This window comes from Schistocerca americana, chromosome 7, assembly GCF_021461395.2.
Source record: "Schistocerca americana isolate TAMUIC-IGC-003095 chromosome 7, iqSchAmer2.1, whole genome shotgun sequence".
Lineage (NCBI taxonomy): Eukaryota > Metazoa > Arthropoda > Insecta > Orthoptera > Acrididae > Schistocerca > Schistocerca americana.
The window spans coordinates 214,013,700-214,031,621 of NC_060125.1; the positions used below are offsets into that span (position 1 = coordinate 214,013,700).

The following is a 17,922-nucleotide window of genomic DNA, read 5'->3' on the forward strand; positions in this document are numbered from 1 at the left end:
TAATCGTTTAGCTAAGTATTAACAACACAAAAAAATGCTTTTTGAGGTGTCTTCCATGACTAACCAATTTACACCACAGAAATTAAATACATTCTGGCAATCTACTTTTTAACACTGTAGTAAACAACGCAGTCTTACAAAACCTCAGTAAATGGGAAACGAATAATCAAGTCCCTTGCTGGACGATATAACTGGTGGAACAAAAGTTCTGACAAGCCACTGTGGAGCAACTTGTGGTGAACGCCAAGTCCATGCTGAGTACCAATAACGAAAAAGTTAATGTTTGTAGCTAAAATCACCGAAACATTGACAGAGTCCAGATGCGCCGAGTTAGCAGAGTCAGGTCCCCGGGGGTTCAACGACTTGTGGTCAAGTGGCGCCTGTGACTGGACACATCAGCACGCGATATTTATACCATGACCCTTCCTAAGAGACGCTGAACAGTTGCTGGGACCCATCGTGGCCTTCCTGTGCTATAGAGATTTGCCAGTCTGGGACTTGGGGGGCATGTATGTCATGATGTGAGCAGGAGAAGTGTCAAGTGGATGATGGTTAGTTAGGACTGCAACGGGCACTAGTGCTCGAGTGTTTGGGATCCGAACCAGGTCGGATTGAAAGAAGACATCGAAGTAACTCAGAGGCGAGTTGCTAAATTTGTTACCTGTAGGTTCGATCAGTATGCAAGTGTAACGGATATGCTTCGGGAACTCAAGTGGGAATCCCTGGAGGGCAAAAGAAATTCATTTCGAAGAACACTACACAGAATGCCTAGAGAACCGGCATTTGAAGCTGTCTGCAGAGCGATTCTGTTACCGCCAACATACATTTCACGTAGGTACCACGAAGATACGAGAAATTAGGGCTCATACAGAGGTATGTAGACCATCGTTTTTCCCTCGCTCTATTTGCTTGTGGAACAGGAAGGGAAACGTCTAGTTGTGGTAAAGGGTACCCTCCGCCACTCACCGTACGGTGGCTTGCGGATTTTGTATGTAGATGTAGATGTAGAAATATTGTTCGGTGGGTAACACCTCTTTGTGAAGCTTTACCTGGTGAGAAGACAGAAAAAGGGAGAGTGCATCGGTGACTGAGTGATGCCGGCAGAGTTTACACATTTGAGCTCTGAGAGTTCTTACAAAATGTTCCTCCATGCCGTTTGAAACCGGATGGAATGGAGCTATATGGACTAACGTGATTACATTAAATACAAAATTCTGGGAATTCTGTGGATGTAAAATGGGGTTCCTGAGAGACCATTTAAGGGAAATATCCGGGGAAAGGTCGGGATGGTGGCAGTGGAAGTGGTGGAAAGCATTCGCGAGACAAATGGATATCCAGAACCTGTGTCTACCACAACGAACCAAGAGGTCCCCAGAAAGGGGCCAGCGAAATTCAGATGAATCCTTGGCCAATGAGCTGAGATGTACGTCAGTGGGAAATATCTACTAGCTGGGGCCACTTGCTTGGACTGGCAAGTGGTACAAGCGCAAACCATGTCTGTGGTGGCTGTGTGCATTCCCCGTTAGCACATGCGATGTTTGATGAGTTGTTTCGTGAGAAGAGAAGCACAAAACTGACGACACTGTTCATTAGTATAGTCTCTTGACAGTCCCTGTAACCGGGCAATCCATTCATGTTACGACTCAGATGCTACCTCTTGACTTATACCTCGTGGCTAAGACGTGGCTCTGTGGAGCGAAATATTCTGACCGTCTAGCCTTGAGGCTATCAATGGGCCTTGGGTCTCTGCTGCAGGGTGTAGTTTCACTAATTAGAACTAAAGGACCACATGAGCCCGGAGAAAAGCGCCTGTCACATTATAGATGCGGAAGTATAGTTCTAGTCGGCCGACGTAGCAGTCCCATGATTCCACCTTCTCGTCGAAGGGCAGGAGGGCGGGGACGGGGGGGGGGGGGGGGGGGGGGGGGGAAGGGGGGGGCGACACAGTGTCGAGATCTGGGATATAATCTCCATCCTCGCCCGACCTCTCATTGGTCTGCCGCATCTGCTGGAAGAATGTGAGTACAGGTCTGAAATTTCCACTGCCTTTTGTGGAGGTGCCGTGGAGAACGAAAAGTTACAGTTTACTTTCTGCAAAGGCACGAATAAAACACAGTTTGTAACTATTCTGTCCTACATAACTGATACACGGAATGTAAATTGAAAAGCTGTTTATTGACACCAGTTTACTGACTGCGCAAAGTTCTCAGACTTAAGTTAAATGTTAACAACACAAAAAATTGTTCTTGAAGTGTCTTCCAAACCTAACCAATTAACTCCACAGAAACTAAATACTTGTTCAGAAAATTTATGGTGGCAAGCAGAGCTATTTTTAACACTGCAGGAAACAAGACTGTCTAATGAAACATAAATAATTGGAAAACGAATAATCAAGTCCCTTGGTGGACGGTATAACAGTTAGAAGAAAAGTTAAACTTCGACAAGCCGCTGTGGTGTGCTCCCGTTGTGAACGCTAAGTCCATGCTGAATACGAGTAATGAAAAAGTTAATCCTTTTAGCCAAAATTACCGAAATGATGACAAAGTCCAGATGCGCGGTGCCGGCAGAATCAAGTCCTCGGGGATGCGACGACTAGGTTGAAGAGAGGCGATGGACGGCGGACTGGACATCTGTGGTACGTGGCAAAATTCATCGGTTCCGGGTTCGCGATGTCGTTGCTTCTGCTGCCCCGGCGCGAGCTTAAAGCCCCGACGTTGCGGAGAACTACATGTTTCTAATTAGCTGAGTTGCAGAAGCAGAACATAGCGCAGACTTGCGCACGCCGATCCTTGCTGTGCATGACGACTGGGAGTTCGGCGCAACCTCCAGCGTCGCCCTATCATGGTCTAGTCGCTGTTTGTTGCCTCTGCCTCAGTTCGAAAGGGGGCCACGGGCGTTTGAATTGTGCAGCCGGCAGACATTTAGCCGCCGGGGTTCCACGGTAGACACGTCACATCACCAGCGTCTATCAGGGACAGATCCGGGTATCTTGCTGGCCGTGGGAGTGGTTCAGCATCACACAGACCGTTCGTAGAGACACGTACCTATGTGAACCAGCATTGTCGTGTTGAAAAATTGTCGAATGAGGTTGCAGGATGTCCGCGACGTATCGTTGTGCTGTCGGAGTTCCAACCACTACCAGGCATAACATGAAGTGATACCCGGTGGCGCCCCACACCATGATGCTGGGAGTATCGTCACAGTACCTCTCCAGACCACTGAAAGAACGGGACTTCTCCCCTGGTCGCCCCCATATTCGCCAACGATAGTCGCCCCGAGTAGTGCAGGTATCTCGATCCATCGCTGAACATAGTGCGACGCTATCCACCAGCACCACTCCAAACTCAGGAGTTTGAGTTACGGTGTTGCCAGCAGTCTGCGCATGGGACAGTAATTCCTTCGTCTGGTTACTGCTAGTCTCTGACCAATGCTGCGGGATGACACATAATAATTCAGGGAGTCCATTACTTTTTCTCATATGGCAGTCGCAATCCAGTATCAGGCCACTGTCGTATCCTAATGCCCCACAAATCCGGATGTTGCTGGATTCGACCAGACGTTCAAATGGACATTCCCAATTAGGCCCCTTTCAAACTCTATCAGGAGCTTATAACTCTGTCTCACACGAGAACGTGGCATCTCGTTGTCCTCCATAGTGATTACTCGACAACTGACGTCGATAATTCCTCTTAGATACCCTACCCGGCCTGGTAACAACACTAAACGTAAACACCAATCTACTCTGGTGGCCGTTCTATCTGTCACAGACAACTGCAACTCTAATCATTTACACATCCACCGATGGTGTGCACGTGTACAAATACATAGTCTGCTGACAGTGTCTTATGGGTGCTTAACGTTTTTTGTCAGGCGGTGTATAATCTTCAATACGAAAGGGAGTTGAGGCAGCCATTTCATTTCGGGAGTCACTACTGCACAACACCGGACTATTTGTGGAAATGTTCCGGTCACACGACAGTAATTATTAGAGCAGAAATAGTATTACAATAGTTGAGAAGTTCGTTTACTCCCGCACATAAAATGTTAGAAACTTGACAGCAGACCAAGTTAACTGCCGAGTCTACGTAAGAAGCAAAGAAAATTGTTCATAAACGCGCTCTTGGGAATTAAGCAGAGAAAAATGCGAGTTGTGAATTAGCCAGGGTGATACTAGGGATTCGTTGCAAGAGGCGGCATGGACCATTGCCCTTAACGATGTATCATAGGCGTCGACCCCTGCTTGGTCTCCGCTCGTGTTTCTGTCAATGCCGTCTTCTTCCGATGCGAAGGATTTAATGGTAAGCCTGGACTCTGAAAGTTTAGTTCCAAGGTAATGGAAGCCAGAGCATGCTGTAATCGATAATGGCGGCAGATTGGTGTGTCAATACGCTCGTCGACGAGAAACAAATCGAGTAAATGAGACGAAACGGGGGAGCAAAATTAGCGAGTGAACGCAGTGAGCGACGTAGTACATGGTGTCTCGAGCAGTGTTGTAACCTGCGCAGTATGGCTTCAATGTTAAAAGCGTAGTCCGTGTTGCGAACCCTACAGGGTGGCTGCACACAACTATCCCTGTTTGTCTTTAAGGCAGAGCGACTACTTCTTTAGTTCTAGGATTGACCTCTCTGCGCGACGCTGACGTGAAGTCACTGCTCTTTTGTACTGGGTGCCGTCTCCGAAATGAATACGGTGCCTAACCCTGTGGGCCGGCGTTATAACTTTTCCGCAGTCAAATTCACCGTAAAATCGACCTATGATATACTGCGGCTGCAGTTTGTATTCGGAGACTTCCTCTGCGTTGGCGTGAACTTCAGTGTCGTATTCGTTAATTCTTCTAAAAACGCAGCTAAAATTCCTCTCCGTGATACATGCATCCAAAAGGAATCCACCAAACGTCGGCTCACACCAGTTAGGTGCATGGGAGCGTGAGGGAGAAGAAAAAGCCTTAGTTTCCGACTGACAGTATTTTCAGTGCTTGTTGAACCGGTTCCACAGCTCCAGAACCAGACACCCGTCTTCCTTGCCGCCGGCTATCGTGACAAGGCCGCAAGACAGCTTTCTTCTTGCCAACGGCGAACTGAATTCTTCCGCCCCTGACACAAATAAGGAGTATATGCGCCGTCCCCTGGCACGCATTAACGTTCCACTCAAATGTAACAGTTCTGTGCAACACGATGCAGTAAGAAGAAAACTACAGCACTGACACCCATCCGTTGTATTTCACATCTACAACTATACTTCACAAGTCATTTTATGAAGTGTGGCGACTAAAAACAAGTACAGGCTATTTCAAAATAAATGTATTGGTTTTAGGGCTTTGTAGCATGTAGTACATCCAGCATAACAATTACAAATAATACATCAAATGAAAGAGCAATTGCCGGCGGGAGTGGCCGAGCGGTTCTAGGCGCTACAGTCTGGAACCGCGCGACCGCTACGGTCGCAGTTTCGAATCCTGCCTCGGGCATGGATGTTTGTGATGTCCTTAGATTAGTTAGGTTTAAGTAGTTCTAAGTTCTAGGGGACTGATGACCTCAGAAGTTAAGTCCCATAGTGCTCAGAGCCATTTTTTTGAAAGAGCAATTCACAGTTTTGTTTCTACACCAGTGCGAAAAGCGAAGTGTATGGAACGACCGAGAGTGACTCAAGAACGTGTTGAGCGAGTGAGAGTCTTTCGCCCGCAGCCGCAAGAAATCAGTTCGGAAGGCTAGTTGTGAATTAGTAGTTCCAGTGAACTGACGCTTGCAACTTCGTCCTTACCGTTTGCAGTTGTTACAAGCTCTAAAGCCTACAGACTATGGTTTACGTGCCAACTTTGCAAGCGAAATGTTGCTGCATGATGAGGACAATTTTCTGGATCGTGTCGACTTCAGCGAAATTTCGCCTAAATGAAAATGTAAACACACATAATGCGCACACCTGGGGGTTATCAAATCCCCACGAGATGGTACAGCGGCGACGAGACTCGCCCAACTTGAATGTTTTTTTGTGCCATATCCCGGCGGAAAGTTTATCGGCTTTTCTTTTTCGGTGAAGCTACTTAAAAAAAAAATGGTTCAAATGGCTCTGAGCACTATGTGACTTAACATCTGTGGTCATCAGTCCCCTAGAATTTAGAACTAATTAAACCTAACTAACCTAATGACATCACACACATCCATGCCCGAGGCAGGATTCGAACCTGCGACCGTAGCAGTCGCGCGGTTCCGGACTGCGCGCCTAGAACCGCTAGACCACCGCGGCCGGCGAAGCTACTTCACTGGCGTTTCTTATCTTGATGTTCTAGAACTATGACTCTTAATTATAAGAAGCTGAGCCACAGAACTTCATGTGGCAGCAAGGTGGTGCGCTACCTCACTGGCATAACTCAGTACCCGTTTGGTTAAACGACGTTTCATCCGATTGCTGGATTGTCTGCAAGAGGCCGGATGACAGAGCTTGTTTGTTTTGCATGACCTCCAACTTCACTCACGATCTGACGCCATGTGGTTTTTGCCTTTGGGGGTTCTTATCCGTACAGGATCAGTGTATGTGCCTCCTCTACCAGCCGATCTGCCCGAGGCCGCGCGGGATTAGCCGAGCGGTCTACCGCGCTGCAGTCGTGGACGGTGAGGCTGGTCCCGGCAGAGGATCGAGTCCTCCCTCGGGCATGGGTGTGTGTGTTTGTCCTCAGGATAATTTAGTTTAAGTATTGTGTAAGCTTAGGGACTGATGACCTTAGCAGTCAAGTCCCATAAGATTTCACACACATTTTTTTGATCTGCCTGACTTTAGAAACAGCATTGCTGCAATAATTAATCCAGACACAATGATCAAGGTTTGGGAAGAACTGACCTATCGACTCGATGTGTGGCGAATGGTGCTCACATTGAACACTTTAGTTGCTCTCACATTTGATGTTTATTTATAACTGTAAGGTGAATGTAATAAAGGCTACAAAGCCTTAAAACCCGCATATTCATTCTGAAACACCCTGTACTTCTGCATTCTTATTCCTTAGCACCGCTTCTGTAAATGGCATGTGTCCTTAGAAGTCGTTAGCGCCGTCTAGTGTAGTTTCACACTGATCGGGAATCCTAGTTTAAACCCTGGCTGTTCTAGAAATTCTCATCACCAGAATTTGGCCATGACTTGATAGCGCAAAGTTTCTGATAACCAGATCTTCTGTCAAAGTTTCAAAGATGGTACCGCACACCCACCTCCTAACCGTTGTGCACCAGCCATAATGGCATCTATCAAGATAAGTGATAGTGGAATATAATATCAAGTAAAATCGTTTTGCAGAGGAAAGCTGGCTAGACATGACGGGATACGTGTACGAATCTGCATTGATTATCTGAAAGAGCTTCCTCCATTTCTAAAAGAAATTTCTCGTATGTCGCTAGAGCAAAGAATCTTTTCAACCAACTAGAAGAAGTGTAAGTGATACCCGTTTCAAGCAAGAGTCGTCAGAAAGATACGAGTACTATAGCTTTACACTGCTGACGTAAATGAATTGGAAAATAATATTTGCGTATCATGATCGGACAAGATAAGAGATTCCATTTATAATTTTCTAGCAGGTATAACTGTTCTTATCTTAACAGGAAATGTGGTGAAATGTTAAATTAGCTTCGGGTGCACACCGAGCGACTGATAAAGGACCGTTACGGCTCTGGAAATATAAAAACTATGTTGTGGATAATGTTAGAATCTCCTTGCCACTGTTGTACACCCGAGAGCCTGAAATTGAAGTAAAATGCAGGAAGCCCTGCAGGCGGTCGACGTTTGACGCAAACAATGACAGTGCATCACAACGGAAATAAAAATTTAACATATTACAAAAAGATAGGCAGAAAAACAAATGACAGCATGAGTACCTCATTGCCGATATATCACCACGAACAATAACAGCTTTTAGATAACTAGTAGTATGCATGCAGAATGACTTAAAATGGAACGAAAAAGTAGTTGCAGGAAAGTGACACGCCAAATTTCTTTGTTCCGTGAGTCTTCTGACGTTTGATACGTCTCGCGACGACTTCACCACTTTGCTAACCTCTTTCTCCCAGAAAATCATTTACACCAAACGTCCCCAATTATTTCTTGGATAGTGTCTGTATTCCCCTACAGTTTTCGCCCTCTGAAGTCCCCTCGCCTATTACGGAAGTTATTCCTTGCTGTCCAAACACATGTCCTATCATCTAGCCCTTTACTGTAACCAGTGTTTTTCACACATTGTTTCTTCGCGAAGTTCAAATGGTTCATCAGTAGAACTACTTAAACCTAACTGACCTAAGGACATCACACACATCCACGCCCGAGGCAGGATTCGAACTTGCGACCGTAGCGGTCGCGCGGTTCCAGACTGTAGCGCCTAGAACCGCTCGCCCACTCCGCCCGGCCACTAAGTCTGCTGCGAACGCACAAACGTACTATGTCGCCAGTGTCTGACTACCGTATGGACTCACAAATGCGAGATATTGACATCAGCACTTCAGTGTTGAAAATCAATTCAGAGTACTTAAAATGAGATATGAGATGATCGCAAACTCCATTGGCAGGCGCTGCACGAGGTGCAGCTCGGAAGCGTTTACTGCCAAAATTTCGACAGCTCGCTTGACAAGCGGAATCACGCAGTTTATAACTTCCTCCAGCACACATCTCATGAAATGGCCGTAATAAACAATCAGACGTAATAGAGCTCATACCGTGACTTCCGTACTTTCGATCTTCCTGTGCACCGTTCACGAATGAAACGAGAAAAGGAGAAAAGATACTGGAACCAGAAGTGCCCTCAGTCACAAAACGCAAGCGTTACAAACCAAAAATAAATTAATAAAAATAACTAGTGTATGGCCATTTACAGTAGTGTCCACTGGCCTCTACTGTTTATACAGGGTGAGTCACTGACTATTTCCACCTAGAATAACTCCGAAACTATAATAGGAGCTGAAAAGTTCGTGGGACAAAAGTTGCATGGGACAACGGGGGCTATAATATAACGTTGGATTTTTGTTGCTAGGAGGGGTCGTTTCAGAAATATGGCCAACTTTTTTTTAAAAATGGAATGCTGTAGTTTGGTACTTGTTTTCTGACAGCGGCTATCGGGGCGAATCGAATGATATGTAACAGTACGGTCTTTGAAGGACAACAAAGGTCACAAAGGTGGCATGAACGTCCATTTACAGGTGTTTGAAGTGATGACCATTGGTATCAATGCAGTGCTACAATCTCCTTATCATGGATTGAGTGGTATTCCTTGTCACTTCGGCATTTATCGAAGCACATGCTCTGACAAGTCTCTCTCGCATATCTTCAGGTGTAGTTGGAATGTCTTTACAATGTCTTACACGAATCCCTACAAGAAAAAATCCAGAGGCGTCAAGTCTGGCAAACAAGCCGGCCACGACGTCTCCTCCGTGTCCAATTCAACGATCTGGGCATTGTCTCTGGAACTCGTTTCTAGCCATCAGCGAAAAATGTGCCGGACTCCCATAGTGTTGATACAATATTCTGTTCCTTCTTCCTAAAGGTATTTCTTCCAGTAACAGACCTAATGTTTCTTGCATGAATCTGGTGTACTTACTACCATTAAGATGTCCTTCGATGAAATAGGGGCCTATAATTCTGTCCTCCAGAATCCCCCACCATACATCCACCGACCACTGTTTTTGGTGTGAAACTTGCCGTAGCCAACATGCATTTTCAGTTGCCCAATAATGCATGTTATGCAAATTAACACTTCCATGTTTCTTGAATGTAGCCTCGTCAGTAAACAAAAGCAAATTAATAAATGTGTCATCCCTCTGAATCTGAAGTTGAGCCCATCGGCAGAATTCAATGTGACCCATACAATCCGTACCAGTTAATTCTGCGTGGAGACTGATATGGTAAGGATGATATTTATGGCAATGCAGAACATGAACAACACTACTCTGGCTCATATCAGTTTCCCTTGCGATTTGATGCGAACTAACAAGTGGTCCAAATGGCTCTGAGCACTATGGGACTTAACATCTGAGGTCATCAGTCCCCTAGAACTTAGAACTACTTAAACCTAACTAAAGTAAGGACATCACACACATCCATGCCCGAGGGAGGATTCGAACCTGCAACCGTAGCGGTCGCGCGGTTCCACACTGAAGTGCCTAGAACCACTCGGTCACAACGGCCGGCTGCGAACTAACACAAGGATCTCCAACCACAGTGGCAAGAGTACCAATCTCCGCTTCCTCGTTGGTAACTTTCCTTTGCCGGACATGTTTACGATGCGTTAAAGATCCAATTGTTCTCAATTTACCATACACGTAATTAAATGTACCACATGTAGGGTGAGTACGTTGAGGATATCTTTCAGCGTAAATCTCTGGCTCTCACTGAATTTCGTTGGCATTCTCCGTAAATGAGAAGCATATCGACTTGTTCTTCGAAGGAATATATCATTCACATTCGCTTGCTTCGACGATACTAGTCTTACTGTTCCTACTAGTGCTGTATTGCGAAACCGTCGAATGGTGTTCACATGTTAGTGGCACGTCAGATGGATACGCCGTATTCGACGAATATTTACTACTTGCATTATATACGACAGAGAACTGTCACACGGAGTGGCCGAGCGGTTCTAGATGCTACAGTCTAGAACCGCGCGACCGCTGCGGTCGCAGGTTCGAATCCTGCCTCGGGCATGGATGTGTGTGATGTCCTTAGGTTAGTTAGGTTTAAGTAGTTCTAAGTTCTAGGGGACTGATGACCTCAGAAGTTAAGTCCCATAGTCCTCAGAGCCATTTGAACCGATTGTCAGAGCATGTGCTTCGATAAGTGCCAAAGTGATAAGGAATACCACTCAAGCGATGATAAGAAGATTGCAGCACTGTACTTATACCAGTAGTCATCACTTCGAACACCTTCTGTAAATGGACGTTCATGCCACATTTTTTACCTTCGTTGACCTTACTGTTACGCATCATTCGAGTCGTCTCGATAGCTGCTATCAGAAAATAATTACCAAACATTGAAAAAAAAAACAAAGTTGACCTTGAAATCTTGGGTTGTCAGGTGTTCTGCCGGATATCGACGCTGATATCCGGCAGAACACCCGACAACCCAAGATGTCATTAGATCGCCGGGAAAGCCTGAAGAGTTACATCGAAGTTGACCTTCATACATGTGACGCAACCCCACCTAGCAAGCCCCCCTGCGGATCCGGGGTAAGAATAGGCCCGAGGTATTCCTGCCTGTCGTACGAGGCGACTAAAAGGAGTTTCAACCGTTTCGGCCTTCCATGTGATGGTCCCCCTTGGGGTTTGACCTCCATTTTTCAAAATTCTACTGAAGTACGAGCCTTTTGGGGAAGGACACCTTACGTGGTGTACCACTGGTCCTAAGTGCACTAAGACCTTGGCACTCAGCATTGCACCGGCGTTGTAACCATACCCACTATTCCTCAAATTGGGCTTAAACGCTTGATGGGTTGTCCAAATTACGCCCATAGTGCATCTCCATCTGCCCCAGCGATCATGATGGACTTTCCATGGCACCAGAAATCCAGCACGGTAGCCAGCTCGTTGTGGTGGGGTCGTCATGTACCCTCTAGGTTGTAGCCCCCTGACAACACACCTGAGCTGCACCCTCCCCACGTCGGCCAAGGAGTAGATGCCCGTCTCCTTGGGGCATCAGGACTCCCGGCAATGGTCATCCTGCCAGGTGGCCCTTGCTGCGGCTGGTTGGCGCCCGTGGGGAGAGCCCCTGGTCGGAGTGGGTGGTATCGGGGCGGACGTTTCGCAGATGAAACGTCAACACGTATCAGGTCGCTCTGCGGCCGAGTCTTTCAAAAGAAAAGGTACCGTTTCTAGTCCTGGTTCTCCTGCCCTTTCCCCCTTGGCCACTCCATGGGAGGAGGGACAGGCCCGCCGGCTTGGGGCGAAGTACTTCCCCCGCTATTTGGTCTGTTCTCGAACCGATGGGGGGACATTCACCACCTCCAAGCCCATGTTCTTTGTTCAGCACATTGAGGACATCTTCGGGGAAATCGAGGCTCTCAGCAAGATGCGTTCAGGGTCTGTTCTTATCAAGACCACCTCCGCCACACAGTCGGCGGCGCTCCAGGCGTGCGACCGCCTAGGGGACATCCCAGTATCCATTGTCCCACATCTGGCACTAAATAGGACGCAGGGGGTTATTTTTCATCGTAACCTCCTGCTACAATCTGATGAGGAGCTCAGGGTCAACCTGGAGCGCCGAGGCGTGCATTTCGTCCGGCGAGTCCAGCGCGGCCCCAAAGACCGTCACATCGACACCGGGGCCTTTATCCTCGCCTTCGAGGGGGACGTTCTCCCGGAGAAGGTAAAGGTGATGTGCTACCGGTGTGACGTGCGACCTTATGTCCCGCCTCCTATGCGCTGTTTTAGGTGTTTGCACTTTGGGCACATGTCGTCACGGTGTGAGGCTGAGCCCCTTTGTGGCGATTGTGGACGTCCTCTTCGTGAGGAACATACATGCACCCCACCACCTCGGTGCATTAATTGTCCTGGCGTCCACTCGCCTAGATCCTCAGACTGCCCCGCATATCAGAAGAAGAAGAAGAAGATACAAGAAATCAAAACTTTGGATCGGCTCTCTTATTCTGAGGCCCGGAAGAAGTACGACCGCCTCCATCCCGTGCCATTGACCACTTCGTTTGCCTCAGTTGTGTCCACTCCTCCCGCGGTATCCTCACCCCTATCCTGTCCCCCCTCCATCTCCTCCGCCCATCAGGGGGCTCTGCCTCCGCCTCCCAAGTCCCTCCCTTCCAAATCCTCCTCCCCCGTGGCCCCCACCCCCTCTGCCCCAGGGGCCACCCTTCCTCCTCCTCCTCCCCCCACGACACCTGAGAAGCGATCCTCTTCTCAGGCGTCCATCGGGGAAATGTTCCGGACCCCAGCTTTCGAGGTCTGGCGTTCCAAAACGGACCCCGCGCGTGAGGACCTTCTTCGGGTCCAGCCCACCATCCCTGTGCCTCCTCGGCCTTCCAAGAAGGCCTCCAAGAAGAAGTCTCTATCCCCCTCTCCACCCCGGCGCGTTTCGTCTGACGCTTCATCCGTGAGTCGCTGCTCCCAGCCGTCCTCCGTTTCGCCGGGACGCTCTGCTGCCAGGCGCTCCGCCGGCCTTTCGTCGGCAAATGATGCGGCCCCTCCTACACAACCAGGGACAGCGGCCGCAGCTGGCGACGAGTCGATGGAACCGGATCCGCCTCCCGTCGGTTGTAGCGTTGTTCCCTCGCAACCTGGCCCTCCGCGGCCTTCGAGGTGACCAGCTCTTCCCCCGTCTCGTTCCCCCAACTTTTTGACTAGCGATGGCGTTGTTTCATTGGAACATAAGAGGTATTCGATCTAATCGGGAGGAATTTTCAGTTTGTACCATCTACACTCCACCGTCATCTGCTGTTAGTCGGGCTGTCATGATGCACCTGATCGTTCAGCTTCCCCCGCCGCTCTTATTGTTTGGCGACTTCAATGCCCATCATCCCCTTTGGGGCTCTTCTGCATCCTGTCCAAGAGGCTCACTCTTGGCGGATGTCTTCAACCATCTCAATCTTGTCTGCCTCAATACCGGCGCCCCGACTTTCCTCTCGGACTCTACTCATACCTACTCCCACTTGGACCTCTCGATCTGTTCTACCACTCTTGCCTGTCGGTTCGAGTGGTATGTTCTTTCTGACACCTATTCAAGCGACCACTTCCCCTGTGTCGTTCGTCTCCTGCACCACACCCCATCCCCACGTCCTTCGAGCTGGAACATACTGAAAGCTGACTGGGGACTTTACTCCTCCCTGGCGACCTTTCCGGACCACGATTTTCCCAGTTGTGACAGTCAGGTCGAATACCTCATGGCTGTTATCATCAATGCTGCCGAACGTTCCATTCCTCGTACTACTTCTTCTTCACGTCGTGTTTCCGTCCCCTGGTGGAACGAGGCTTGTAGGGACGCTATCCGTGCTCAACGACGTGCTTTACGCACCTTTCGCCGCCATCCTACGTTGGCGAATTGTATTGAATACAAACGACTCCGAGCGCAATGCCGTAGAGTCATCAAAGACAGCAAAAAAGCTTGTTGGGCCTCTTTCACCAGCTCCTTTAACAGTTTTACTCCCTCTTCCGTCGTTTGGGGTAGCCTGCGCCGGCTGTCGGGCATTAAGGCCCACTCCTCGGTACCTGGCCTGACCTCAGGTAATGAGGTCCTTGTTGATCCTGTGGCTGTCTCCAACGCCTTTGGCCGCTTTTTCGCGGAGGTTTCAAGCTCCGCCCATTACCATCCTGCCTTCCTTCCCAGGAAAGAGGCAGAAGAGGCTCGGCGACCTTCCTTCCACTCGCTGAATCTGGAAACTTATAATGCCCCCTTTACTGTGCGGGAACTCGAACGTGCGCTTGCACTGTCCCGGTCCTCTGCTCCGGGGCCAGATGCCATTCACGTTCAGATGCTGGCACACCTTTCTCCGGCGGGCAAAAGCTTCCTTCTTCGTACCTACAATCGCGTCTGGACCGAAGGTCAAGTCCCCATGCGTTGGCGTGACGCCGTTGTTGTTCCTATACCCAAACCCGGGAAGGATAGACACCTTCCTTCTAGTTACCGCCCCATTTCTCTTACAAGCTGTGTCTGTAAGGTGATGGAGTGCATGGTTAATGCTCGGTTAGTCTGGATTCTTGAATCTCGACGACTACTTACTAATGTCCAATGCGGCTTTCGTCGCCGCCGCTCCGCTGTTGACCACCTTGTGACCTTGTCGACATTCATCATGAACAACTTTTTGCGAAGGCGCCAAACGGTAGCCGTGTTCCTCGACTTGGAGAAGGCTTATGATACCTGTTGGAGAGGAGGTATCCTCCGCACTATGCACAGGTGGGGCCTACGCGGTCGCCTGCCCCTTTTTATTGATTCCTTTTTAATGGATCGAAAGTTTAGGGTACGTGTGGGTTCCGTATTGTCCGACGTCTTCCTCCAGGAGCGTAGCCCTTTTTGCCATCGCGATCAATCCAATTATGGATTGCATTCCACCTAATGTCTCAGGCTCTCTCTTTGTCGATGACTTCGCGATCTACTGCAGTGCCCAGAGAACATGCCTCCTGGAGCGCTGCCTTCAGCGTTGTCTAGACAGCCTCTACTCATGGAGAGTGGCAAATGGCTTCCGGTTCTCTGAAGAGAAGACAGTTTGTATCAACTTTTGGCGATATAAAGCGTTCCTTCCGCCATCCTTACATCTCGGTCCCATTGTTCTCCCATTCGTGGACACAACTAAGTTTCTAGGGCTCACGTTGGACAGGAAACTGTGTTGTTCTCCACACGTCTCTTATTTGGTGGCCCGTTGTACACGTTCCCTTAATGTCCTCAGAGTTCTTAGCGGTTCATCTTGGGGAGCGGATCGCACTGTCCTGCTTTGCTTGTATCGGTCCATAGTCCGATCGAAGCTGGATTATGGGAGCTTCGTCTACTCGTCCGCTCGGCCATCCCTCTTATGCCGGCTCAACTCCATCCACCATCAGGGGATACGTCTTGCGACCGGAGCCTTCTACACTAGTCCTGTCGAGAGTCTTTATGCTGAAGCTGCCGAGTTACCATTGACCTACCGGCGCGACGTACTGCTGTGTCGGTATGCCTGCCGGCTGTTGTTTATGCCCGACCACCCCTCTTAAAAGTCCTTCTTCTCCGATTCTCTCGACCGTCAGTACGGGTTGTATGTGTCTGCCCTGCTGCGCCCCGGAGTCCACTTCCATCGCCTGCTTCGACAATTGGATTTTGCCCTCCCTACCACCTTCAGAGAGGGTGAGACCCCGACACCACCTTGGCTCCAGGCTCCGGTTCATATTTATCTCGACCTCAGCTCACTCCTGAAGGAGGGTACTCCGGCTGCAGTGTATTGCTCACGGTTTGTCGAACTTCGTGCTCGACTGGCCGGTCATACCTTTATTTACACAGATGGCTCCAAAACTGACGATGGTGTCAGCTGTGCCTTTGTCATCGGGGCCGCCACCTTTAAATACCGGCTCCTCGACCAATGTTCCAGCTTTATGGCCGAGCTTTTTGCTCTCCATCAGGCCGTTCAGTATGCCCGCCGCCACCGCCATTCATCGTATGTACTCTGCTCTGACTCACTCAGTGCTCTTCAGAGCCTTGGAGCTCCCTATCCGGTCCATCCCTTGATTCAACGGATACAGCAGTCCCTCCATTCTTTCGCTGATAATGGTGGTTCTGTCAGCTTTCTGTGGGTTCCCGGATATGTAGGAGTGCCTGGGAATGAGGCTGCGGATGCTGCAGCCAAGGCTGCAGTCCTCATGCCTCGGCCAGCCTCCCATTGTGTCCCGTCATCTGACGTTCGTGGGGATGTATGTAAGAGGCTTGTGTCGTTGTGGTGGGATGCTTGGTCATCCCTCCAAGGAAACAAGCTCCGGGCAGTAAAACCGCTCCCAACTGCTTGGACAACATCCTCCCGACCATCACGGCGCGAGGAGGTCCTTCTGACCAGGTTTCAGATTGGGCATTGCCGGTTTAGCCACCGCTACCTGCTCTCCGGTGACCCAGCCCCGCAGTGCCCTTGTGGTCAGGCATTAACAGTGCGCCATGTTTTATTGTCGTGTCCCCGTTTTAGTCAATTTCGTGTTGTCCTGTCCCTGCCATCTACTTTACCGGATGTTTTAGCTGATGACGCTCGAGCAGCTGCTCGTATTCTGCGTTTTGTAACTTTAACTGGCTTGTCCAAAGACATTTAACCTTTTTACTTATTTTATCTGCATCTTTGTCAGGTCCTTCTGGTGTCCCCCCCATCCCCTTGAGTTTTACCAGATTCCATGTGCTCTAACAACAGTGACTGGGCGCTAATGACCTCAGCAGTTGAGCGCCCTTAAACCCAAAAAAAAAAAAAAAAAAAAAAAAAAACCACCTAGCAACAAAAAACTAACGTCATATTATTGGCCCCGTTGTCCCATGCAACATTTGTCCCACAAACTTTTCAGCTACTATCATACTTTCGGAGTTATTGTTGGTGGCAATACTTATTGACGCAGCCTGTATACAGGATGTCCAGGAAGGAGTGGTCAGTATTCAAAGATGCGACAGGAACCATGAGTCTTGTTTTGGTCCCTACAACCTACTCAAAAAAAATGGGAAGCAAAGATCTTGCAGTAGAAAAGATTTTTTTCACAGTATCTAAGATGAAGAAGTGATCATAGCTCTTGACCCTGTGGGGCAGTTGTCCCCTGCAATGGAGATCCGTTAATGTCGCTTCGTTTGCATTTTTAATGCACGCAGGGCACATCACCATGGGGAAGTAGTCACTGAAGTGGAGTCTTGCAGCCCCAAGACTGATTAAATGTGCCAAATATGCGACTTTAACAGCTGCTCCTGCAGTGGGCAAATGCACCACATGGTTAAGGTATGCGTTTTAGACCACATTGTAAGACATCGTGGTCTCCTGACCTTCATTGCTTACATATTCCGCCCTCACAATCATATTCCGCACATCGAATCCGAACTTGATAAGATAAAGTCAATGTTGTTAGAATTCATGTAAACTATATGCAAATAACAAGTGCGCACCGGGGTTGAAATACTCGAGGCTGACATACACACATACATTCCAGACACGACGGTCACAGGAGCTTTTAGTTCGAGAGAGGCGGACCACACACCGGGAGGCCGGTCCCTTCAGAGGACGAGTCAACCTCGGCCGCCCGTGGAGCAGACAGCGTGTGCCTGAGTGAAAGGGGAAACGACCCCGTGTTCGGGTTAAAAGCAAATTCCGCTACATTGTGTGGGAGCCTCCAACCTACGCATTCTTTACACATAGCATGCAGTTTCAGAGATTTTCACTGGGAGACAGCAAACGCCAAACGCCGATACTGCAGATTTCCGGATTGGTCACCTTAAACGAAACGTCATTCTCCCATTTTAGAAGAGCAATACTGATTGGCA

At 48.8% G+C, this 17,922-nt stretch overlaps 1 protein-coding gene across 1 annotated transcript in view; it reads left to right on the top strand.

Annotated features, from left to right (window-relative positions):
- LOC124622846 (lipase 3-like) overlaps positions 1–17,922 on the top strand; it is a 214,555-nt gene that overhangs the window by 178,512 nt on the left and 18,121 nt on the right. The gene's annotated exons all lie outside the window — the stretch shown is intronic.